Source organism: Ambystoma mexicanum, chromosome 13, assembly GCF_040938575.1.
Source record: "Ambystoma mexicanum isolate Mex_15411 chromosome 13, UKY_AmexF1_1, whole genome shotgun sequence".
Taxonomy (NCBI): domain Eukaryota; kingdom Metazoa; phylum Chordata; class Amphibia; order Caudata; family Ambystomatidae; genus Ambystoma; species Ambystoma mexicanum.
This window is the reverse complement of record NC_090938.1, coordinates 362578974-362604373: the sequence shown is the minus strand read 5'-3', so window position 1 is coordinate 362604373 and position 25400 is coordinate 362578974.

The window sequence follows — 25400 nt, the reverse complement described above, 5'->3', positions numbered from 1 at the left end:
TTCTCATGGAAGTTCACTTCCCCTTTTCCCTCCACTGTTGCAAACATGCAGTATCTTCCAGAGCAATGCACCCTGTAAGAGCGTGAGACAACACCAGGCTCCGCAAAGCATCCATTAATCTACACTAAACTGCCAATAGGCCCCTAACCCCACCTGGTGAGCCTAAAGCTAGGCTCCCACCACTGACTCGACCCCCATACCTCTGCATTCCTGATAAGCAAGCGACCCTCCTGTCCTAATGCAAATCAAGTGTCCATAAAAGATCTAAACATGCGTGACTGTATCTCTTTCAGCATAAAACACAGCCTTTGCAACACGTGGTAACGGGAGGGATACATTAAAGATCAAACCCAGGGTGGAGACGTTGAGCGCATGAAACTGCAGTATCAACGAACCCCTGAATGTGTGGTCAGCATGACTGTATTTTATCCTCCCTTCCCCCTGGCACCATTCTCTGTGCCGCCAGGTGCATGCCACAATGATGGAAAAGGGAGCTTAGAGTGTTAGTTTAGATGTAAAATTGTCTTATACGAGCAACCTGACCTTCACCCAAGACTGAGATGAGCCCAGCTGACCCACGTGGATCCTGATCGATGGCAACAGAACTAACCAATTGTAGCCTGGCATCCCCTATGGAGTAGGCCCATCCTTATGGTCCTACCAATCATTAGCACAAGTTATTACTGTATATGATGACACCACAAGGATTTTTAAGCTTCTGCTTGTCCTTATATTAACAAGAGTGCTCTTGTACCGCAGTCCTTTGCTGATATTTGTATTCTGTAAGATTAAACCTTTGTTATCTTTGCAAAGCTATCTCCTGGCCTATTTCCCTAGAGGGTTGTCTTTATTCTGGAGTGTATGTATAAAGGGACTTGCCATCACAAAGCTGCATTTTATCTTAGATAGGTTTATTAAGGATTGAAAGTTAGGATTATATGGTTGCAAACAAGGATGGTGCATTACAAATGTTGATAGACCAAGAGAAGGCACAAGGTGAGGGTGAAAGAATAGCAGGACATTCTGAGCTACTTGAAGAAAGAATGTGCACATATTGTGACAGAATTAAATGCTCTAAGTGAGAGCATGCAGAATGCTCCCCACAACAACATGAACTCCGGAGAACAGTGGATCAATGGTGATCTGAAATAGAATCCTTTTTACACCAGATCGTTAAATAAAAAACCAAGGTGATTTATTTATACCTTAGAGGAAGCGAGTTTCAAACAGACAAAAATTATTGGTCACAGAAATACCAAGAGGTATTGAGTAATCGGGTACAGTTTGAGACCAGGTGCACTCAAATATCGTTGGAGGCTTCACAGCAACAGACATGCATTGATCAACTGAATTGCAATGTTGGATAAGTTAAAAAGGAAGATAATCACATTGGAAAAGAGTTTGAGATATTGAAAGTGGAATATAATTTTCTTCAGGCACATTATATAGAAACAATACACAAAAAACAACTAAACTTACAAGCAATGCATGATAAAATGGAGAAGATTCCTATTTTATAACAAGTTTTACAAAGGTAGCGGGCGCCCCTCTCTCGCAAGAACAGACATGATAACCTGTTCAGTGGTTATTAACCACTTGAGAGTTCGCAGCCACTGCTTTTACTCACTGTGCCTTTCACAGATGGGAAATATCCATTTGCATATCAGTCTTTGTCCTGCCCAGGGGCAGTCCAGCACCGAAATACAATGGCAATTCCAATCTGAACGAGAGTACCACCAGCAACCCCATACACGTGTTTCACCCTTGTTGGGGATCATCAGTGAGGTGAAGCTGATGCCTCTCTAAGCACAGTGAGAGGGAGACCACGTCTGGTTGCCCCCAGGAGACCTAGGGTTACCAATCCCAGGTTCTTTAAAAAATAGTTTTACAAAGGTAGCGGGCGCCCCTCTCTCGCAAGAACAGACACGATAACCTGTTCAGTGGTTATTAACCACTTGAGAGTTCGCAGCCACTGCTTTTACTCACTGTGCCTTTCACAGATGGGAACTATCCATTTGCATATCAGTCTTTGTCCTGCCCAGGGGCAGTCCAGCACCGAAATACAATGGCAATTCCAATCTGAACGAGAGTACCACCAGCAACCCCATACACGTGTTTCACCCTTGTTGGGGATCATCAGTGAGGTGAAGCTGATGCCTCTCTAAGCACAGTGAGAGGGAGACCACGTCTGGTTGCCCCCAGGAGACCTAGGGTTACCAATCCCAGGTTCTTTAAAAAATAGTTTTACAAAGGTAGCGGGCGCCGCTCTCTCGCAAGAACAGACATGATAACCTGTTCAGTGGTTATTAACCACTTGAGAGTTCGCAGCCACTGCTTTTACTCACTGTGCCTTTCACAGATGGGAAATATCCATTTGCATATCAGTCTTTGTCCTGCCCTGGGGCAGTCCAGCACCGAAATACAATGGCAATTCCAATCTGAACGAGAGTACCACCAGCAACCCCATACACATGTTTCACCCTTGTTGGGGATCATCAGTGAGGTGAAGCTGATGCCTCTCTAAGCACAGTGAGAGGGAGACCACGTCTGGTTGCCCCCAGGAGACCTAGGGTTACCAATCCCAGGTTCTTTAAAAAATAGTTTTACAAAGGTAGCGGGCGCCCCTCTCTCGCAAGAACAGACATGATAACCTGTTCAGTGGTTATTAACCACTTGAGAGTTCGCAGCCACTGCTTTTACTCACTGTGCCTTTCACAGATGGGAAATATCCATTTGCATATCAGTCTTTGTCCTGCCCAGGGGCAGTCCAGCACCGAAATACAATGGCAATTCCAATCTGAACGAGAGTACCACCAGCAACCCCATACACGTGTTTCACCCTTGTTGGGGATCATCAGTGAGGTGAAGCTGATGCCTCTCTAAGCACAGTGAGAGGGAGACCACGTCTGGTTGCCCCCAGGAGACCTAGGGTTACCAATCCCAGGTTCTTTAAAAAATAGTTTTACAAAGGTAGCGGGCGCCCCTCTCTCGCAAGAACAGACATGATAACCTGTTCAGTGGTTATTAACCACTTGAGAGTTCGCAGCCACTGCTTTTACTCACTGTGCCTTTCACAGATGGGAAATATCCATTTGCATATCAGTCTTTGTCCTGCCCAGGGGCAGTCCAGCACCGAAATACAATGGCAATTCCAATCTGAACGAGAGTACCACCAGCAACCCCATACACGTGTTTCACCCTTGTTGGGGATCATCAGTGAGGTGAAGCTGATGCCTCTCTAAGCACAGTGAGAGGGAGACCACGTCTGGTTGCCCCCAGGAGACCTAGGGTTACCAATCCCAGGTTCTTTAAAAAATAGTTTTACAAAGGTAGCGGGCGCCCCTCTCTCGCAAGAACAGACATGATAACCTGTTCAGTGGTTATTAACCACTTGAGAGTTCGCAGCCACTGCTTTTACTCACTGTGCCTTTCACAGATGGGAAATATCCATTTGCATATCAGTCTTTGTCCTGCCCAGGGGCAGTCCAGCACCGAAATACAATGGCAATTCCAATCTGAACGAGAGTACCACCAGCAACCCCATACACGTGTTTCACCCTTGTTGGGGATCATCAGTGAGGTGAAGCTGATGCCTCTCTAAGCACAGTGAGAGGGAGACCACGTCTGGTTGCCCCCAGGAGACCTAGGGTTACCAATCCCAGGTTCTTTAAAAAATAGTTTTACAAAGGTAGCGGGCGCCCCTCTCTCGCAAGAACAGACATGATAACCTGTTCAGTGGTTATTAACCACTTGAGAGTTCGCAGCCACTGCTTTTACTCACCGTGCCTTTCACAGATGGCAAATATCCATTTGCATATCAGTCTTTGTCCTGCCCAGGGGCAGTCCAGCACCGAAATACAATGGCAATTCCAATCTGAACGAGAGTACCACCAGCAACCCCATACACGTGTTTCACCCTTGTTGGGGATCATCAGTGAGGTGAAGCTGATGCCTCTCTAAGCACAGTGAGAGGGAGACCACGTCTGGTTGCCCCCAGGAGACCTAGGGTTACCAATCCCAGGTTCTTTAAAAAATAGTTTTACAAAGGTAGCGGGCGCCCCTCTCTCGCAAGAACAGACATGATAACCTGTTCAGTGGTTATTAACCACTTGAGAGTTCGCAGCCACTGCTTTTACTCACCGTGCCTTTCACAGATGGCAAATATCCATTTGCATATCAGTCTTTGTCCTGCCCAGGGGCAGTCCAGCACCGAAATACAATGGCAATTCCAATCTGAACGAGAGTACCACCAGCAACCCCATACACGTGTTTCGCCCTTGTTGGGGATCATCAGTGAGGTGAAGCTGATGCCTCTCTAAGCACAGTGAGAGGGAGACCACGTCTGGTTGCCCCCAGGAGACCTAGGGTTACCAATCCCAGGTTCTTTAAAAAATAGTTTTACAAAGGTAGCGGGCGCCCCTCTCTCGCAAGAACAGACATGATAACCTGTTCAGTGGTTATTAACCACTTGAGAGTTCGCAGCCACTGCTTTTACTCACTGTGCCTTTCACAGATGGGAAATATCCATTTGCATATCAGTCTTTGTCCTGCCCAGGGGCAGTCCAGCACCGAAATACAATGGCAATTCCAATCTGAACGAGAGTACCACCAGCAACCCCATACACGTGTTTCACCCTTGTTGGGGATCATCAGTGAGGTGAAGCTGATGCCTCTCTAAGCACAGTGAGAGGGAGACCACGTCTGGTTGCCCCCAGGAGACCTAGGGTTACCAATCCCAGGTTCTTTAAAAAATAGTTTTACAAAGGTAGCGGGCGCCCCTCTCTCGCAAGAACAGACATGATAACCTGTTCAGTGGTTATTAACCACTTGAGAGTTCGCAGCCACTGCTTTTACTCACTGTGCCTTTCACAGATGGGAAATATCCATTTGCATATCAGTCTTTGTCCTGCCCAGGGGCAGTCCAGCACCGAAATACAATGGCAATTCCAATCTGAACGAGAGTACCACCAGCAACCCCATACACGTGTTTCACCCTTGTTGGGGATCATCAGTGAGGTGAAGCTGATGCCTCTCTAAGCACAGTGAGAGGGAGACCACGTCTGGTTGCCCCCAGGAGACCTAGGGTTACCAATCCCAGGTTCTTTAAAAAATAGTTTTACAAAGGTAGCGGGCGCCCCTCTCTTGCAAGAACAGACATGATAACCTGTTCAGTGGTTATTAACCACTTGAGAGTTCGCAGCCACTGCTTTTACTCACTGTGCCTTTCACAGATGGGAAATATCCATTTGCATATCAGTCTTTGTCCTGCCCAGGGGCAGTCCAGCACCGAAATACAATGGCAATTCCAATCTGAACGAGAGTACCACCAGCAACCCCATACACGTGTTTCACCCTTGTTGGGGATCATCAGTGAGGTGAAGCTGATGCCTCTCTAAGCACAGTGAGAGGGAGACCACGTCTGGTTGCCCCCAGGAGACCTAGGGTTCCCAATCCCAGGTTCTTTAAAAAATAGTTTTACAAAGGTAGCGGGCGCCCCTCTCTCGCAAGGACAGACATGATAACCTGTTCAGTGGTTATTAACCACTTGAGAGTTCGCAGCCACTGCTTTTACTCACCGTGCCTTTCACAGATGGCAAATATCCATTTGCATATCAGTCTTTGTCCTGCCCAGGGGCAGTCCAGCACCGAAATACAATGGCAATTCCAATCTGAACGAGAGTACCACCAGCAACCCCATACACGTGTTTCACCCTTGTTGGGGATCATCAGTGAGGTGAAGCTGATGCCTCTCTAAGCACAGTGAGAGGGAGACCACGTCTGGTTGCCCCCAGGAGACCTAGGGTTACCAATCCCAGGTTCTTTAAAAAATAGTTTTACAAAGGTAGCGGGCGCCCCTCTCTCGCAAGAACAGACATGATAACCTGTTCAGTGGTTATTAACCACTTGAGAGTTCGCAGCCACTGCTTTTACTCACTGTGCCTTTCACAGATGGGAAATATCCATTTGCATATCAGTCTTTGTCCTGCCCAGGGGCAGTCCAGCACCGAAATACAATGGCAATTCCAATCTGAACGAGAGTACCACCAGCAACCCCATACACGTGTTTCACCCTTGTTGGGGATCATCAGTGAGGTGAAGCTGATGCCTCTCTAAGCACAGTGAGAGGGAGACCACGTCTGGTTGCCCCCAGGAGACCTAGGGTTACCAATCCCAGGTTCTTTAAAAAATAGTTTTACAAAGGTAGCGGGCGCCCCTCTCTCGCAAGAACAGACATGATAACCTGTTCAGTGGTTATTAACCACTTGAGAGTTCGCAGCCACTGCTTTTACTCACTGTGCCTTTCACAGATGGGAAATATCCATTTGCATATCAGTCTTTGTCCTGCCCAGGGGCAGTCCAGCACCGAAATACAATGGCAATTCCAATCTGAACGAGAGTACCACCAGCAACCCCATACACGTGTTTCACCGTTGTTGGGGATCATCAGTGAGGTGAAGCTGATGCCTCTCTAAGCACAGTGAGAGGGAGACCACGTCTGGTTGCCCCCAGGAGACCTAGGCTTACCAATCCCAGGTTCTTTAAAAAATAGTTTTACAAAGGTAGCGGGCGCCCCTCTCTCGCAAGAACAGACATGATAACCTGTTCAGTGGTTATTAACCACTTGAGAGTTCGCAGCCACTGCTTTTACTCACTGTGCCTTTCACAGATGGGAAATATCCATTTGCATATCAGTCTTTGTCCTGCCCAGGGGCAGTCCAGCACCGAAATACAATGGCAATTCCAATCTGAATGAGAGTACCACCAGCAACCCCATACACGTGTTTCACCCTTGTTGGGGATCATCAGTGAGGTGAAGCTGATGCCTCTCTAAGCACAGTGAGAGGGAGACCACGTCTGGTTGCCCCCAGGAGACCTAGGGCAGTGGCTGCGAACTCTCAAGTGGTTAATAACCACTGAACAGGTTATCATGTCTGTTCTTGCGAGAGAGGGGCGCCCGCTACCTTTGTAAAACTATTTTATAACAACAATGCCCAAAAGACAGGGTAGTTTCTCTTGTTACTCATGGGGGACAGGGAGCCACTATAACTAGTGAAAATCATCTTCTGATGATGTGAATTTACTTCTTGAAAGACAGAGAGAGGGGATAGATTGGGTAACTGAGAAAAATCCACTGGTTCGGCATCAAAAAACAAATGTGCTTGAGGTCCCACTTACAGGAACACAGTATCACGTTGTGGAAAAAAGTTGAATGGCAACTGGCACGTTTTCAAAGTGCATTGACGAAGAAGGAGAAAGACCTGATGCTGTTCACACAAGACCAGAGGTAAGCCCGCGGGGCATAAAGGGTGAAGGAGTTGTAGCCCACAGGAGTAGTGGCATGTTTCCACAGCGTGTTGCCGTACCTAATCCCCACCCACCATCTGTATTGAAACGTTGGTCTTCCCCTGCGAGGGCTGAAGCCTGCGGGGGATCAAGGGCATGGCAGTTGTAGCCCATGGGAGCTGTTGTCACGACCCTCGCCCAAAACACCCTCTGGCAAACCCATTGGCCAGGTGGAGTCAGGACTCGGGCTTCAAGAGCCTGGCATCCTCTTCAAAAGCCCTCATGGGGCCAGTCCTGGCGCCTACGGTGCCAGGCTCATACACCATGAAAAACAATGTGCTTGGGAACTACTTTATTATATTGTCAGCCAACATGGAGGCATTCACATAGCTTTGTTCCTAACAACCAAGCTATGCAGTCTAGTGTTTTGGGTGTGGCAGCCTAGGGACTACTTTACCTGGACTATTTTGTTGGGGCTATTTAAACTACACCCAAGCAAGACAACACGCTTCGCGTTACTTTGCAGCTTGCAACGTGACACTCACCCTGTCCAGCTATTCCCTCGAACCTCAGAGAATCAGAACCTGCAAGGAGACAAAAGGAACATCATTAGCAGCAGCATCTTACCTGCAGTCTTCATCTTTAAACACTTGCAGCTACTGAGAACAGCTTCCTCGAATCTGCACGCCTCCTGGACAGAACGACCTGAAAGAGGAAGATAGAGGCAACATTAAAGAAAGCAGTAGAGACATTTACAAATTACAAACTGCTCAAAAGGCTTACCTGGCTGGTCGCCTCTCGGCTGGCACCACTCCGGACATTCCACTCGCGCTGAAGAACACCACGACCTACAAGGAAGGAAAACACAGGTTCGCAAAGGCAAGACTTCGCAGCATAGCGCTCTTAATGTGCCATCATTTACCAGCGGGGCTCAACCAAGCCAGTTCGCCGCGCTGAAGCTCTGCATACCTAAGGGAGAAAAAAGAGAAATTTTAAATAAAGGCATGCAGGATAGCAGCAAAACTAAAGAACAGCAATAAGACCTACCTGAACAATCTCAAACGGGCCGGCGTCAGTGAAGTAACTGGACCACACTCGCCCATGAAAGACAACGCGCCCCTGCAAAGAAGGCAGGACGGAGAGCACGCCTAATTCTACCACAAGACAGAACCTTCCCTGCAGACCACATCAGGGCAAAGCTGAGTAGCATACCAGCGAGTAACCGGGCTTTGTGGCGTCCCTGTGGATACCAGGTGAACCTAACAGCTGTGGCATGATTCCACAGTGAGTTGCCGTACCTAATCCCTGCACACCATCTACATTAAAACTTTGGTCTTCTCCCGCGAGGGCTAAAGCCCGTGGGGGATCAAGGGCACAGGAGTTGTAGCCAGCAGGAGCAGCGGCATGTCCACAGTGATTTGCCATTCCTAGGCCCGCCCACCACCTTCATTCAAACTTTGGTCTTCCCCCGCAGGGGGTGAAGCCTGCAGGGGATCAAGGCCGTGGGAGTTGTAGCCCGCAGGAGCAGCGGCTTGTGTCCACAGCAAGTTGCCGTACTGAACCGAGCCCCTGAACGCTCACACCAGAGATAATACAAACCGCTAGGGAAAAAAAAGCCCAAGTCAATCTTGTAAGGATAACAAGTTTAATCTCTTGCGCAGATGAGACCAAAAGCTCTCATCCCTCACAAATAACTCTGCTGCCAAGAACGTTCTGCCAAAGAGAGGTACAAGCAGAAACGTTTTAAATCAAATCATCATCATAAATGACGCAATACATACAGTGAAAACCTGCGCGGCTGGTTGGATGGACCCTATACAGGTGCTGCCCTTATCCATATGGTATGGCAGTTTATTGGTCCCAGCCCAGTCCATCTGTCTTCCATCATGTGGGTGCTGTGGGGCTCATCTTCTTTTCACTTCGAAGGTCAGAAAACAAATGAATTATACTCCTAATATGCAGCTTGTTTATCACCCATACTGTGCACTTGGCAGGCCTCAAGACGGACACACAGGAGGTTCCAGGGCACTCTAACCTTCACGCACACTTTTCACTCACTCCCTCTGCACCATCCGGCCCAAGGTCTCTGCCCTCTTTTTGAACTATAATGTATCCCTCCCAGCACCTCGTAATACAAACCACACAATTGTCGATTCAACAAAAAACCCTGTCCATCCTATTTGAACATTTCAGACTTGTTACTTAGGGATTGGTGGTGAAAGGGCAACTGGTGTCATGGAATTCGAGGATCTTTGGGTTCAGTCAGTTAGATGGGCTATAACTTGTGGTAACTCAGGAATGGGCCGGGTCATACTTTGGCTAAAGTGAGATAACATGCACACCATCAACAAAAAGTACCTCACCCTCTGTCAATGCACAATCCCTTGCTTTGGGAGTGTCATCCTGCTCCCCCTCTTATGTGGCACAGTTGTGTGCTGTCAAGTCCTCCGTCGTGGGCATATCTGTTAAAAAGGTAGCAGGATTCACTGTCTTACACCTAACCAAATGAATATGGGGTTTAAATATGATAATCTCACATGCCAATGACCTTTGCGTAGGGTGGATTTCGACCTCTCTAAAATAGCAAATCAAGAATGTTCCATATACAACATTGCTCAACACCCCATTCCAATTGTAGAACTTTTCTCTATAGCAAAAGCAGCCATTGCTAATGCTTGTTCGCATGCAAACTGCTCTTGCATTGCTGCATCCAGAGTGCCACTATAATAGGCCAATGGCCTGGAGCCCATAGTGCTTTTTTGCATCAACACCGCTGTCATAAGCTGGCCATCAGAATGTGAAAATGAATAGAATTCCTGTGTCTAGTCCGCAGTAGCTAGTGCGGGTGTTGTACTGGCTTCTTTTAAAACGTCAGACTGTCTGATCATTTCTGCCGTCCACAGTAATTTGTGGTCCTTTGTTTTCTGTGCTCAGGGCCTGCAAAAGTGGCCTAGTGTATGCAGCGTAATCTAGATTTCAGGCCCTGCAGTAGTTACACAGGCTCAGAAACTTCTGCATCTCCTAAACTGAGGCGAGTCTGGGGGTGGCGCGTACTGATGCTGCCCTATCGGATAGTATCCTTTTCCCATTCACCGATAAGAACTGACCCAAATATATTACTCCCTGTTGGAAATATCTTAATTTAGCCTTGTCAACCATGGCCAGTAATTGTAGGAGTGCAATGTAGTCCTTGTGGCACTGTTGTTCACTGTCACTTCATACTAGCAGATCGTCCACGTACTGGATAATCATGCTAGGCACCTAAATGTTTCCAAGATCAGCATACAGTATTCTGTTAAATATACTCAGGCTTTCGCAGTACCCCTGAGGTAACCCAGTATGTTCAAACTGCATCTGGCCCTGTGTGAATGTTGTGAGGTACCTCGACTCAGGATGGAGTGGAATCGAAAAGAATGCATTTTTCAGATCCACTACAGTGAAATATGTAGCATCTTTGGGGATGCTAAACAAAATTGTTGCAGGATTCGGAACTACTGGAAACTCTTTCTGTACCACATCATTTAGGGGACGCAAGTCTTGGATCATTCTTCAATTTCCCCGTTGACTTTTTAACCAGATATATTGCCATCTTACATGGGGACGTAGATGGCACAATAATCCCCTGGTCCATTACGGTCAGAATTGTTTTTCTAATGCCTTCCTCCACCTCTCATGACAGTGGATATTGTCTTAGCCTGGGCAGCACTGCACCTGGCTTCAGAGTTATACGCACAGGTGTTACATCTTTTAATACCATACATCATGTGGATTAGTAGTCCATAACCTCGAGGGCCCATGCTGTAAATCTTCATCAAAAAATGGGGATGGAGTTACTACTGCCATTAAAGGACACTGCATTCTTCGATACTTTATCATTATGTCACAAGGGATGCAAAGCTTGAGTACTATTTCCCCATCTTTGTTATTCTCAAACAGTTTGTCATCCGATACCTCCTTTAGCTGCACTATTGTGTCTACACAGAGCAAAGTGTGCCACTCACACCCGTCCCTATCCATTCTTAATAAGACAATCCTTCTGTCAGACACTAACAACCCCTGCAGGTCCAGCGATAGTATTGTTCCTGCTACCACCTCGGTTGACAAAGCTGGGCGTAAAATGAAATCAGTCGGCACTCGCCAGCATTGCTTGTTAATCTGGTGCACCGTCTTCACAAGTACCCATATACCATAGATAAACATGTCCAGGTCTACAGGAATCCCGCGGATGCCACTTGTCATTGCGTGGATAATAAACATCGCCCTTACAGCACACACCCCAGGCGTGGAACACACTACGCCATGACCTGTGAAGGATATGGTCATGTTTAACTTACTGAGCAGGTCCCTACCCAGTAGAGTGATAGGGGAACTCTCAGAATATAGTTGTGGCGCTCGTACTATCTTCCCTCCCACCTTTACATCCAGCTCCTCAGTGTATGGAACCTTGGAAATATTTCCAGAGATTCCCTGATAGTGGAAAGTTTCCTTCGATGATACATGATTTAGTTGCACCAGAGTCCACCATAAATATGAATTGCTTGTTTCCTATCTCGGCCCCCACCAACGGTTCCTCTTCAGGGAGGATAGTTGTCAACAGGAACGGACATGCAAGTGCTCCCTCTGGGCTGTCCTAGTCAGGATAGGTGCTCGTTCCAGGAAACCAGAAGGGGCTACCTCCTACTACTGCTGACCCCCAAAGGGAGCGGTCACCCCACCTGGTGCCCTGATTACCAGGGCAAGACTGCCCTGCTGTTGCTGCTGCAGGTGCCACGCTTGTGTGTCTGGTGCATGGGGTTGCTGATTATAAGTTTGGTATTGCCCCCAAGGATACTCCTAGTTCTGATACCCTTGACCCTGTTGCTGATATCCTAATCCTTGAGGTCCTTGTGGCCCTTGGCCCTGCTGCGGCCCATAATTATACCCCACCATGGATCTGCTCTGGCACTCCGTTCCGAAATGCCACCACCTTAAATAATTCCAGCATTGAAACTGTCTGAACCCCCATCCCCTAGGTCCAAACCCTCCTCCCCTCGCGCCTCGAAATCCCCCTCTTCCTTTGCTGGGGCCCTCCTTGCTGCCACTGTGGGCCGGGGTAGGTGTTGTCCCCCGCCCCACTGTCCTTGTCCACGTTCCGCCCTCAGGGCCACAATAATGGCAGTCAGAACCTGCTGCATGCTCTCTGTTCCCTCCACCTGTATTGGCGTTGGCACGGGCACCTGAACTAACACTTTTGCCAATTCTTTCTCTAACAACTTTGCCTCATCTCACTGATGCCTTTGCGCTGTTTCCCCCTCCCACTCATTAATCCTTTTACAATGGTGCACTATTATGCTCTGTATTTCCACTCTCCCGATCCCTGTCTTAGTGCACTTGCATCCCTTCCTGTTCCTGGGGATGTCTGTAACCTTTCAAGTTCCGCTAGTAAACCTGTCAACCTATCCTCAAACTCCCTAGACCTGTACTCCGCTGATGCCGGTACTCCGGGTGGATGGGTATACATGGGTGGGGGAGTGGTAGCCTGTGGTACTACTGACACTGTGGGGGACCCTACCACAGCAGAAAGGGTCTCTACCACAGTGGGTACATAACTTGGATGAGTGTATCCTTCTGTAGGATATGATGTTAACGGATATAATCCTCTACCCCCCACTGGCGCCCCACATTCGCGTTCTCCCTTTCCGCATTTCCCCTCCCTCTGTCTCTGCGCCTCCACCCCATTCCCTTGATCCTCTGCATCTTCAAAACATACGTCAAAGATCGAGAATCGCTTTTCTCTTCTGTAGCTGTTTCCCCTTATACTTTGCTATTAAAAATGTGGACATGTGTTCCAAAATACTCTTGGTTTGCAAGCCCTGGCCTGGCCATGGGCAGGGCATCCGCCTCCTCCTGTCTCCACAATTCACTGCTTATGATATTTCTCCACCCTGTCATGATACAGTGGCAGGGTCTTATACATGTGCTCTATTGGTGATCCTCCCCCCACGGTAGGGATGTCGATCTCTTACTACCCCTGCAAAGACCCTCTAATGTGCCGCACATGCTGCCTCTTGCCTTTAACAAAAAAACAGGAGAATCAACCCCCGACCTTCTATCTCACCCTTAGATATGCACATACGCCGCTCAAAGAGATTGGGCAGCACCACACCACACCACGACTCACGTGATTACCGCCGCTTCTAGGGCCTGCTTTTTCACCCAAGAAATACAACTGCCATATGTTAAATCAACACACTACACTAACAACCACTACTTATTCCAGGCCTACTACTTATTTGAGACCACTACTTCTTATTTTCATATACCTCCTTTAAATATTATTCTGCCTCGTGGTACCACATTCCCTCCCCTTCCGAGGAGGGGATCCCTGCCTTACCTTTGCCTTACCTTATACTGCCTTACCTTATACTACTTTGCCAAACCAATCAACCAGTAATGCTAATTTTTACCAACAATAACCCTAACCTCATCCACGGTACATCAATGACCTTGCTATCCACGTTCACACACCTTCCACACTTCCCCATACATCTGTCCCCTACTTGTTATCTCTAACAAGAGTATACCCACATATGCGTGCTCACCCGAACTCCTCCATCACAGGGTTACAACGTCGGCCTGCACTCTCCTCAGAGCCGCACCCCCTTTCAAAGAGCAGAGAGGACTTTTCTTAAAATGGCTCTTACTAGACCACTCGGAACACTTGTTTTTTCGGGGCCGGTTGCTGTAGGTGAGCGTGGCTCCTTCTGGAGAAGCCGCCTGGAAGCCTCCACAGGTACGGGAGGCACTGGGATCATTTTGGGGTCACCAATTGAAAGTAAACCCCTGAATGCTCACACCAGAGATAATGCAACCCGCGAGGGAAAAAAAGGCCCAAGTCGATCTTGTAAGGATAACAAGTTTAATCTCATGCGCAGATGAGAGCAACAGCAAACATCTCTGCTGCAAAGAACATTCTGCCGAAGAGAGGTACAAGCAGAACCTTTTTAAAGCAAAACATCCTCATAAGTGATGCAATACATACAGTGAAAACCTGCGCGGTCGATTGGATGGACCCTATACAGGTGCAGCCCTTATTCATATGGGAAGGCAGTTTATTGGTCCCGGCCCAGTCCGTCCATCTCCATCATGTGGGTGCTGCGGGGCTCATCAATTTCTTGTGTCAAAGGTCAGAAAGTACATTAATTATACTCCTGCTATACAGCTTGTTTATCACTCATACTGTGCACTTGGCAGGCCTCAAGACAGACACACAGGAGTTTCCAGGGCTCTCTAACCTTCACACACACATTTAACCCACTCCCTCTGCGCCATCTGGCCCTAAGGTCCCTGCCCTCGTTTTGAACTATATTTTATCCCTCCCAGAGACCTCCCAATATAAATCACACAATTGTCTCTTCAACAATACACCCTGTCCATCCTCTTTGAACATTTGAGGACTTGTTACTCTGGGGTTGGTGATCAAAGGGCACCTTGTGTCATGGAATTCGAGGATCTTAGGGTATATGGGCTATAACTCGTGGTCTTTTGGGAATGGGTCGGGTCATACTTTGGCCAAAGTGAGATAACATGCACACCAGGTGCTGGCCTCTTATTGCGGATTTGTAAGGCATATTCCTCTTGGGTGAAAGACACATCTTTGCAACACTTTCAGGAACAATGAACAAACAGTGTGGTGGCTGGTGTTAAGATGGATTTCTGAACTCTGTCCTGGGGGGCAGAGGTTCAGAAGGCCAGCCTAGTTTCTTGGAACAGGGTAACCTCTGGACAAGCCAGACCAATCAAGGTAGTGATCGCGGCGGTCAAGACAAGGTCTCAAGAGGGGTGAGGGTGACTGAAATCCCGCAATAAGCACACAAAGCAAGGGAACCTACAAATTACTTCAAGCGGGTGTTATATTAAAAATATAGACACATTTATTACAAGGCCTTTGTAACATTGACCGTAGCAAGAAATCGCGATAAAACTCAAGTAAACCAATACATCACAATCAAATACAATATATATATATATACAATTACCGAAGGGTCTAACGAGTTAGACGCATGAAATATGCAGACCACCTAGATGGGGAGGAAAACCGGCAGTGCAAGTAATCATTTAGACCCAGTTCGCCTTCAGAGGCCACCTAACTAGAAGGAAGTCTGAGCCCTACGAAGAGTGGAGCCTTGTGCTCAAAAGTACCTGCACACACTGGTGCCAGTGGGCCAAGGGGAGTCTCTTCAAGGAAGTCAGGCAGTTCAGAGCGGTGAACAAAGGAGGGCGAACAGATCTCCGCTACTCAAGCGCGGCCTCCACTTGCGGGCAGAAGCAGAGCTCGAGTGCGAAAAAGGTGTGCTGTTTAACACAGCGAGGAAAAGCTACAGGCTACTGCAGGAGGGCAACCAGTTCCTAGCGTTGCTACTCACCGGTCCCCGATGCAGGCAGACCCAGGCTTCTCCACGTCAGTTTCAGTGCTGGCAGGTTCAGATACGAGCAGGGGACGTCTCAGCGTCGTGTAGATCCCACGGCAGAGTTGAGGATGTCCCAAACGCAGTGAACCCGCACAGTTTGTTACCACAGCAGGGCAACGGAGCGGCCGTGTGTATTTCAGCCCAATGTACACTTCTCACTTCAGACCTGGGAATGCCAAGTGTACGAATCGTGTGAGAGTGCTAAGGACGCGGAATACAACACAACCTGACGGCGGTAACAGAGCAAGACTCCTGGGAAAGCTGGTCAGTCCACTGGATGGCCCAGAGATGCTTCCGAAGGTTTACGTGCAGGAGATGATGAAGATGCCGAGAATAGTTGTTCCCACTATTCCAAATGGTTTGAAGTACCAGTACAGGCCTTCTCGTTCGATCAGAGGCAGAATGGTTTTGCAGAGCGACAGCAGTGCAGAGGAGCAGTCCTTCAGCGGGTCACCAGCGATTCCTCGGTTCAGCCTCGTAGTTGCAGGATACTTGGCTCCTGTATGGTAGTGGTGTTTCCAGCCTCCTCTTATCCATGGTTCCCTTTGCGCCAAAACGGAGGGGACACAATAGGAGATCTGCTCACAAAACACTCACACCAAACGTGGACCTATCACGGACCACGGTGGTCCCAGGCATTCACGACACACTAGACTCTCTGGCACCCAGGATGTGTATTGGGACCAGACATCCAAGCCCACATCCTGGAGGCATTCACAAGGCCTGTAGAAGCCCGCGAAAGCATCTGTGTTTCGCAGGAAAGTACATGCCCAAATAAGGAAGGCCCCGGGTCGGCTCGACCTGGGGAAGGTGGAGGGGGCAAGACGGTCAGCGGGCAGGACAAAGAGCCTCGTGGTCTGCCCATTTTGGGAGCCAGGCCACCATTTTGGGCTAAGCGCGAGAAACGACTTAAACAGCCAAAAGGAGCTCAAAACACAAAGAAACTGTCATGATGCCTACCTCCAAGGAGACAGGTCCGACCCAGCAACCCCAGAGGCAGGCATCATTTCCCCCAGGGAAGTGCCAGCGGGCCCAAGCTGGGGCCCTTTGGACACAGTCCTGGCGCCTTAGGCGCCAGGCTCATGTTGGACCCCTGTCCTGGCGCCTTAGGCGCCAGGCTCATAAAGCTAGACATGTGTTCAAGTGTTTTAAGGTGCACTTACCTGATGCCGACCATACTGCTACATCCAGGCCCTCTTGAGTCCTGAATGGAACTACTTTACCTGTGGACCTACTTTCCCCTGTGTGTGGTCGGGGAAGGATACATACCTGATCGGTGGAAGGATACATACCTGGAACTTATACCAAAGCTATTTAAACCACGCCCGATCAGCAACTCACGCTTCGCGTTGTTCTGCTCCTCGCAGCTGGACGCTCACCGTGTCAGCTCCTGCATCTGGACTTCAGCCACGCCTGTCAGCATCCTGGGTCACCTGCTAAGAGAGAATTGTAGAGAAAGAAGACCTTACCTGCTAAAGCTGCATCACGGAGACTTCACACCGACGATCCTGAAAGGGAAGACATCATTTTAAAAGCATTTCGCTTCGATCGCTGCAGCGCTGCATTTCACTCACCTTTCCTGGGCACCTCCATCTTCAGCAGTGATCATCCGGATCCTCAGCCACTTCCCGGAGCCAAGAGAGAAAAAGACAAGAAAACAAGGTGCGAAATGGAAGGGAATAGGAAAAGCTCAGTTTCCTTCTAAGACTTACCTGTTGGGTCATTCCCATTTCATTTCGGGTCCTGCCGCTTCCTAGCATTCCGGACCCCGGCCCCTATGGGGAAAAAAGACAAAGACATTGAATGAGCGAATGCAAAGACATTACCCGAACGCTCATCCAGAACTTACCTGTCATTTACTGGAACTGCACGTTTCACTTCGGGTCGGCGCAATATCTCCGGCATTCCGAACCCCGGCCCCTAAGGGGAAAAAGACATAAGCGTTAGCGCTTGCTGCAATAAGACAATGAACATTATTATTAAGCTTGAACTTTTGAACTTGCTACAGAACTCTTACAGCGCCTTACCTGAATAGTCAAGCTTATTTGAACTCCTATCAAACCTCAATCCAGTGAATTAACTGGGTTTCAATGCGCCCCTGCATCAGAAGCAGGATGGAGAACTCATCCTTCCAGACCCTAAGGTGAGACTTCACGGGGAATCGAGGAAGGGTATCGTGGAGGGTTGGAAGGGAGTGGGAGGCTTGAGCATTATTCCGTCAGTAGGTAATACTCCCTTTTCACGCACAGGGGAATATTCCTGCGAGCCAGTGAGTCCATCTTCAGAGTCCTGCGCTTCACCATAGAAGAAGCATCAGCACTCGAAGCCAGACCTGCGCCTCCGTGGGAATCAGGTGAGCGTGACAGAACGCGAAGCCTACCCACAATTTCCCACCCGGGCGCTATGGAGACTTCCGAGACAGATCAGCTGGCCCAGCTTTTGGGGGAATTACGGGCAGAAGTGCACTCAGCCCGCCAGGAGACTAACGCTCTCAAAAGAGAACTGATCCTATCCAAGGAAAGAACAGATGACCTGGCCAAAAGGTTATTGCAGGCCCAGGCAGGGCACACTCCTTTACCTAATTCCGGAGATACTTCCACATCAATGGGTTTGAATAACCCGATACAAATCAATCTACCTGGACACATGCCTTTGGCCCCGCCTGAACGTTTTGCGGGGGATCCCAAGAAATATGCCGTTTTTATGAACCAATGTCGTTTACACTTTCTATGCAGACCCGGGGCCTTCCTTAACGACCAGACCAAGGTAGCCTTTATACTATCTTACCTCAGTGGCAGTGCTGCCGATTGGTCTATTCCATTGGTAAATCAGGATGATCCCATTCTCCAGAATTTTCAGGGTTTCCAGGCCAGCATGGAAAGATTGTTTGCTCGACACTCTCAAGGACAGGCCCTTGATAACGAACTGCTATCCTTACGACAAGGTAATCAGGATCTTCTGTCCTACGTTGCCACCTTTAATAGACTGGTTGTGGAAACTGGATGGCCAGAAAACAAAAGGATCACATTGTTTAATCGAGGCCTGCGCGGAGAGCTTAAGGATGTTCTAGCTCAGATAGTAAATCCACCCCTGTACAGCTACCGTCAGAATACCAAGAATTCCAAGACGTTTTTCAGAAGGAACAGGCTAACACGTTACCTCCCCATCGGTCTTATGATTGCCAAATCGATCTGGTACCCAATGCTCAACTACCTTGTAGTAGGATTTATGCTCTTACGGAACCTGAGAACCTACATTTGCGTCAGTATTTAGATCAGTACCTAGCCAATGGTTTTATTCGCCCGTCCAAGTCTCCTGTCTCCTCAGCTCTGTTCTTCGTGCCGAAAAAAGAGGGCGACCTTAGCACATGTATAGACTATCGCGCCCTAAATCAAATAACGATTAAGAATCGTTATCCTCTGCCCCTGATCCCTGAGCTTATCGACCAGGTGAAAGACGCTTGTGTGTACACCAAGTTAGATCTCCGAGGAGCTTATCACCTGGTGCGTATAAAAGAAGGCGACGAATGGAAGACTGCATTCCGCACCAAATTTGGGCTCTTCGATTATCAGGTGATGCCCTTCGGTTTGTGCAATGCACCTGCCGCCTTTCAGTACTTTATGAATGATGTTCTTCGGGAACTTATCAACGTATGTGTCATTGTTTATATTGACGACATCCTGGTGTACTCCTCTTCAGAATCCGATCACAGAAAACATGTTAGGGCAGTTCTTGAGAAATTGCGCCAGCACAGACTATTTGCAAAGCTCGAAAAATGCGTTTTTCATACCACAGAAGTGGAGTTTCTCGGATTCATCCTGACACCTCAAGGAGTCCGAATGGACTCGCGAAAGGTGGACGCCATCTTCAAATGGCCATCTCCTAGCTCGGTGAAGGGAGTTCAGAGCATGCTTGGCTTCGCCAATTTCTATCGAAGATTCATCCCGGAATTTTCCCGAACAGTCCAACCCATCACAGCTCTCCTAAAGAAAAACAAATGCTTTGAATGGACTCTTGAGGCCGAACAAGCCTTTCAGGACCTGAAAACCAAATTCACCTCTGCACCTATATTGAAGCACCCGCACCCAGATCTCCCTTACATTGTGGAAACCGACGCATCCAGTTCGGCCATGGGAGCTGTCCTGTCGCAAAGAGACCCAGAAACTAACCAACTACACCCTGTGGCCTTTTGGTCCAGGAAATGTTCTCCTCCTGAAATCAACTACGCAATTACCGACAAAGAGTTACTGGCTATTAAATCTGCTTTCAAGGCTTGGCGTCACTACCTTCTCGGGGCAAGACACACCATCACCGTAATTACGGACCACAGAAATTTACAGTATTTAAAGACGGCCAAGGCTCAATCTTCACGACAACTCCGATGGGCTCTATTCTTTGCGGAATTTGATTTTGTAATTACCTATCGCCCTGGCTGCAAGAATGGTAAAGCGGATGCCTTATCCCGGATTGGCATGGAAGAACCCAATTCGAGTTTAGAACCTGTGCCAATCATACCAGAACAAAGAATCTTAGGCCTAACTTCATTGCAAACTATTGAGGACATCCAAACGCAAGTAAAACAACTTCTAGACTCTTCAGCCTTACTGGAATGGAGTCAAAAGGGTCCTCATTACACCGTTAAGGATGACTTACCCTACTTCCAGGAGCGGTTGTTTCTGCCTAGTAAAGAATTGCAAGAACTTGTTATTGCCCATCATTATGAATCATTAATGGAAGGACACCCTCGTATCGCTAAAACGGAGGAAAAAATCAAACGCCACTTCTGGTGGCCTTCTTGGAGAAAAGACATAAAGTCTTTTGTATTGTCTTGCGGAATTTGCGCCCAAAACAAGGGTCAAAAGAAAAGGCCAGCCGGCCTACTTCAACCCTTGGATATTCCACCGGCACCATGGCACACCTTGTCAATGGACTTTATAACTGACCTGCCTCCTTGTGCTGGTTACAACACTATCCTTGTAATTGTGGATCTATTCTCCAAAATGGCCCACTTTATCCCTTTAAAAGGTTAGCCTTCAGCTTCCACCTTGGCCAAGGAATTTCTGGAGAATATAGTTCGCATACATGGTTTCCCTTCCATATTAGTCTCGGATCGTGGAAGTCAATTTATCTCCCATTTTTGGAAGAAGTGTTGCCAACTAGCACAAATAGATGTGCGGCTATCCACCAGCCACCACCCCCAGACCGACGGACAAACCGAGAGAACCAATCAGACTCTCGAGCAATATCTTCGGTGCATGTTACACCAATCCAAGTTAAATTGGAAAGACATCCTTTGGATCGCAGAATATGCATACAACAATTCAGTGCATTCTGGAACCGGACAAACTCCTTTTTATACTTTGTATGGTCACCATCCTCGGACCTCTGATCTAGATCCACCTCTGACCCTGGAAATGCCCGCAGTAAATCATCTGCATTCCACAATAACCCAAGCCTTCAAAGAAGCTGCAACTCATTTACAGCAAGCCAAGAAAAAGTATAAAGAAAACGCTGATTTGCACCGAAGTAAAACTCCTCCTTACCAAGTAGGAGATCAGGTATGGCTAGCAACAAAACATTTACCCCTCAAGGGCCCGCAAACCTTCAATCCCAGATTCATAGGACCTTATCCCATCAAGGCTATAATCAATCCCGTGGCCTTTAAACTGGATTTACCGTCTAACATGCGTATTCATCCAGTTTTTCATGCATCACTTTTGAAGCCAGTACAACCAGGGACCCGACTGTCCAAGCCTCCAGACCCAGTTCAAATTGAAGGGGAATTAGAATTCGAAGTTAAAGACATTTTAGATTCCAAGGTGTTGAAATCTAAACTCTTCTATCTTGTTGACTGGAAGGGATATGGACCTCAGGAGAGATCGTGGGAGCCTAGTAACCATGTTCACGCACCTCGATTAATACAAAGGTTCCACCGGAGATTTCCGAACAAGCCAAAACCCCCAGAGGGAACAACCTTGGGAGGGGCCTTGAGGGGGGGTCAAACGTGCTGGGGTACTTGGAGGCACCCAATGTTACGCTCACCTGATTCCCACGGGGGCGTCGATCTGGACTGGCCCGCTGTTGCTTCCACCAGAGTAACACGTAGAGCCGAGATGACAGACTGGACAGACCCACTTAGCTTTGTTTGTTGGACTTGTACGAATATCTTTCTGCAATGGAGAAAGGGAATTAACCTCCCGTAATCTGAGCATTAACCCGCCTTCCCACTCCCCTTGTCTGCCCACAGAACACTCCTGAAGTTCCCTTTTAATCTCACCTGAAAATTTGGAAAGATGAGCTCTCCATCCTTCGTCGAGCGCAGGGGCGCGTAGACGACCAGTTACTTCACTGGCGTGGAGGAATTGGTGAGTTCCAGTATTGACTCTAAGTCCAATTGTTCGTAAGAGTTCAAAAGTCTGATCTTCACTCTGCCAGATTCCTTGCAGGTTGCGGATTTAAACCACCAGAAGAGTTCCAAGTGGCAATTGGTAAGATCCTGGTAAGTCTATTGTGGTTCTCCCCTTTGGGGCCGGGGTACAGCGATGATGCAGAATTAACTGCGCCGACCCGAAATGAGGTGAGTACCCCCCTGTGGTAAATCAGGTAAGTCTTTGGGGTTAGGTTGTATTGTCCTTGTTTTTTCCCCTTAGGGGCCGGGGTGCGGCAGTGATGCAGATTTGACTATGCCGACCCGAGATGAGGTGAGTACCCCCCTATGGTAAATCAGGTAAGTCTTTGGGGGTGGTTTGTATTGCCCTTGCTCACCTATCTGTTCTTGTCTCCCCCAGGTATTGAAGAATGGCCTGGAGATGCTGGATTCGCGATGAAGTAAAGGAATGCAGCCTCGGTTGGTGAGTTCAGCGCGGCTCTGCGAGGTGCGTGGCAATGCACCTGAGAAGGCCTCTCTCTTCCAGATCGACGATGTGCTGGATCAAGGATTCAGGTAAGGGTTTTGTTCTGACCTCTTCTCTTGTTTCAGGTGTTCCAGGGCTGAAGCGGGCGTGGCTGAAGACTGGAGCTGCTGAAGACACGGTGAGCGTTACTCTGCAGCAAGCAGAATAACGCGAAGCACGTGTGGCTGTCCGGGTGTGGCTTAAATAGCCTTGGAAGAAGTCCCAGGTAAGAATTCTTCCACAGCCCCACCCGAGAGGAAAGGAGTCCCTAGTACCTGGGGTTAAAGGTCTGTGTTCCCTTGAGTGGTAAGTACTTGGTGGCTAACCATACTTGGTCCCCTACTTGGTATTGCGGTGCTTCACTCCTGTGTTGATCAGCATCCTTCTTGTATTTATCCTTAGCCTTTTGTAAATGTGCAGTCGCTTCTTTAAAGGCTTGTGTGATAACAGCGTGGAGATGGTCCACCGCAGGCATCTCTAAATGCTAGGGAGAATCTAAGTCTGAGGTTCGAGGATGGTGACCATATATGGTAAAAAAAGGGCTTTGTTTAGTTCCTGAGTGTACAGAATTATTGTATGCATACTCGGCGATCCAAAGAATGTCTTTCCAATCCTCCTCAGATTGATGTAGCATACAACGTAGGTATTGCTCAAGAGTCTGGGTGGTTCTCTCAGTTTGACCGTCGGTCTGGGGATGGTGGCTGGTTGAAAGCCTAACATCAATTTGTGCCAGCTGGAAGCACTTCCTCCAAAAATGTGAAATAAATTGACTTCCCCGGTCTGAAATGAACACGGAAGGAAAACCATGTAGACGAACAACATTTTCAAGGAACTCCTTGGCCAGGATTGAAGCTGAAGGTATTCCTTTTAAAGAAATTAAATGGGCCATTTTAGAAAAAAGATCTACAATAACTAGAATGGTGTTATAACCTTTGCACGGGGGTGAATCCGTGATAAAGTCTAATGACAAGGTATGCCAAGGAGTAGGTGGTATGTCTAACGGTTGAAATAATCCAGCAGGTTTTTTCTTTTCCCCTTCATTTTGAGCGCAAATGCCACAAGACATGACAAACAACTTGACATTTTTTCGCCAGGTGGGCCACCAAAACTGTTTCTTGATTTTGGCTTCAGTTTTAGCAATGCCAGGATGTCCTTCCATCAAGGTGACGTGGTAATGAGAAATGACAAGTTTCTGTAGTTCCTCTAGTGGCAAAAATAGCCGGCCTTGGTAATAAGGTAGATTGTTGGTGACAGAATACTCTGGGCCTTTCCTTGCCCAGCCCTGTAAGGCATCGGAATCAAAGAGTTGATGGACCTTTTCTTGAATGTCCTCCAGAGAGTGTATGGATGTCAGACCAAGGATCCTCTGTTCAGGAATTATGGGTACAGGTTCTAAAGCTCTTTCTGTTTCTCCCATTCCTATTTGGGACAGGGCGTCAGCTTTTCCATTTTTACAACCTGGTCGATAGGTTATTACAAAATCAAACTCGACGAAGAACAATGCCCAACGGAGTTGGCGTGAAGATTGGGCCTTGGCTACCTTTAGGTATTGTAAGTTGCGGTGATCAGTGATGACCGTAATGGTATGCCTGGCGCCCAGCAGATAGTGCTGCCAAGCCTTGAAGGCGGACTTGATGGCCAACAGTTCCTTGTCGGTTATAGCATAATTTAATTCGGGAGCCGAAAACTTTCTTGACCAAAACGCCACTGGGTGCAGCTGGTTAGTTTCGGGATCCTTTTGAGAGAGCACTGCTCCCATAGCTGAACTGGATGCATCTGTTTCCACTATGTAGGGAAGCTCTGGGCGCGGGTGTCGTAATACAGGAGCGGACGTGAATTTCTTTTTTAACTCTTGGAAGGCGTTCTCAGCTTCTTCTGTCCATGTAAAGCGTTTATTCTTTTGCAATGGTGTTGTAATGGGATGTACAATGTGTGAGAAGTCCGGGATAAACCTACGGTAGAAATTGGCAAAGCCGAGCATGCTTTGCACTCCTTTGACTGAGCTTGGTGAAGGCCAATTAAGAATTGCGTCCACCTTCCGTGTATCCATCCGGATTCCTTTCGGGGTCAGAATAAATCCAAGAAACTCTACTTCCGTAGTGTGAAAGATGCACTTTTCCAGTTTAGCGTATAACTTATACTGGCGTAACTTTTCTAGGACTGCTCGGACGTGCTTTACATGATCGGATTCTGATAGGGAGTATACTAAGATATCGTCGATGTAAACGACTACACAAACATCGATGAGCTCTCGGAAGACATCGTTCATGAAGAACTGGAAGGCTGCTGGTGCGTTACACAGTCCGAAAGGCATCACCCGGTACTCAAATAATCTGTACTTGGTGCGAAAAGCAGTCTTCCATTCGTCACCCTCTTTGACGCGTACCAGATGATATGCCCCCCGAAGGTCTAGTTTTGTGTATATACAAGCGTTCTTTACCTGGTCTAGTAGTTCAGGGATCAAAGGCAATGGGTACCGATTCTTGATAGTTATCTGATTCAGCGCGCGGTAGTCAATGCATGTTCTAAGGTCGCCTTCCTTTTTTGGCACGAAGAACAAAGCGGAAGATGCAGGGGACTTGGACGGGTGGATGAAGCCATTAGCAAGATACTGGTCTAGGTAATGGCGCAAGTGGAGATTTTCAGGTTCCGTGAGGGCATAGATTCTGCTGCAAGGTGGTTGTGCTCCTGGTATGAGATCTATTTGACAATCATAAAGATCTGTGCGGCGGTAAGGTGTTTGCCTGCTCCTTTTGAAAGACATCCTGAATGT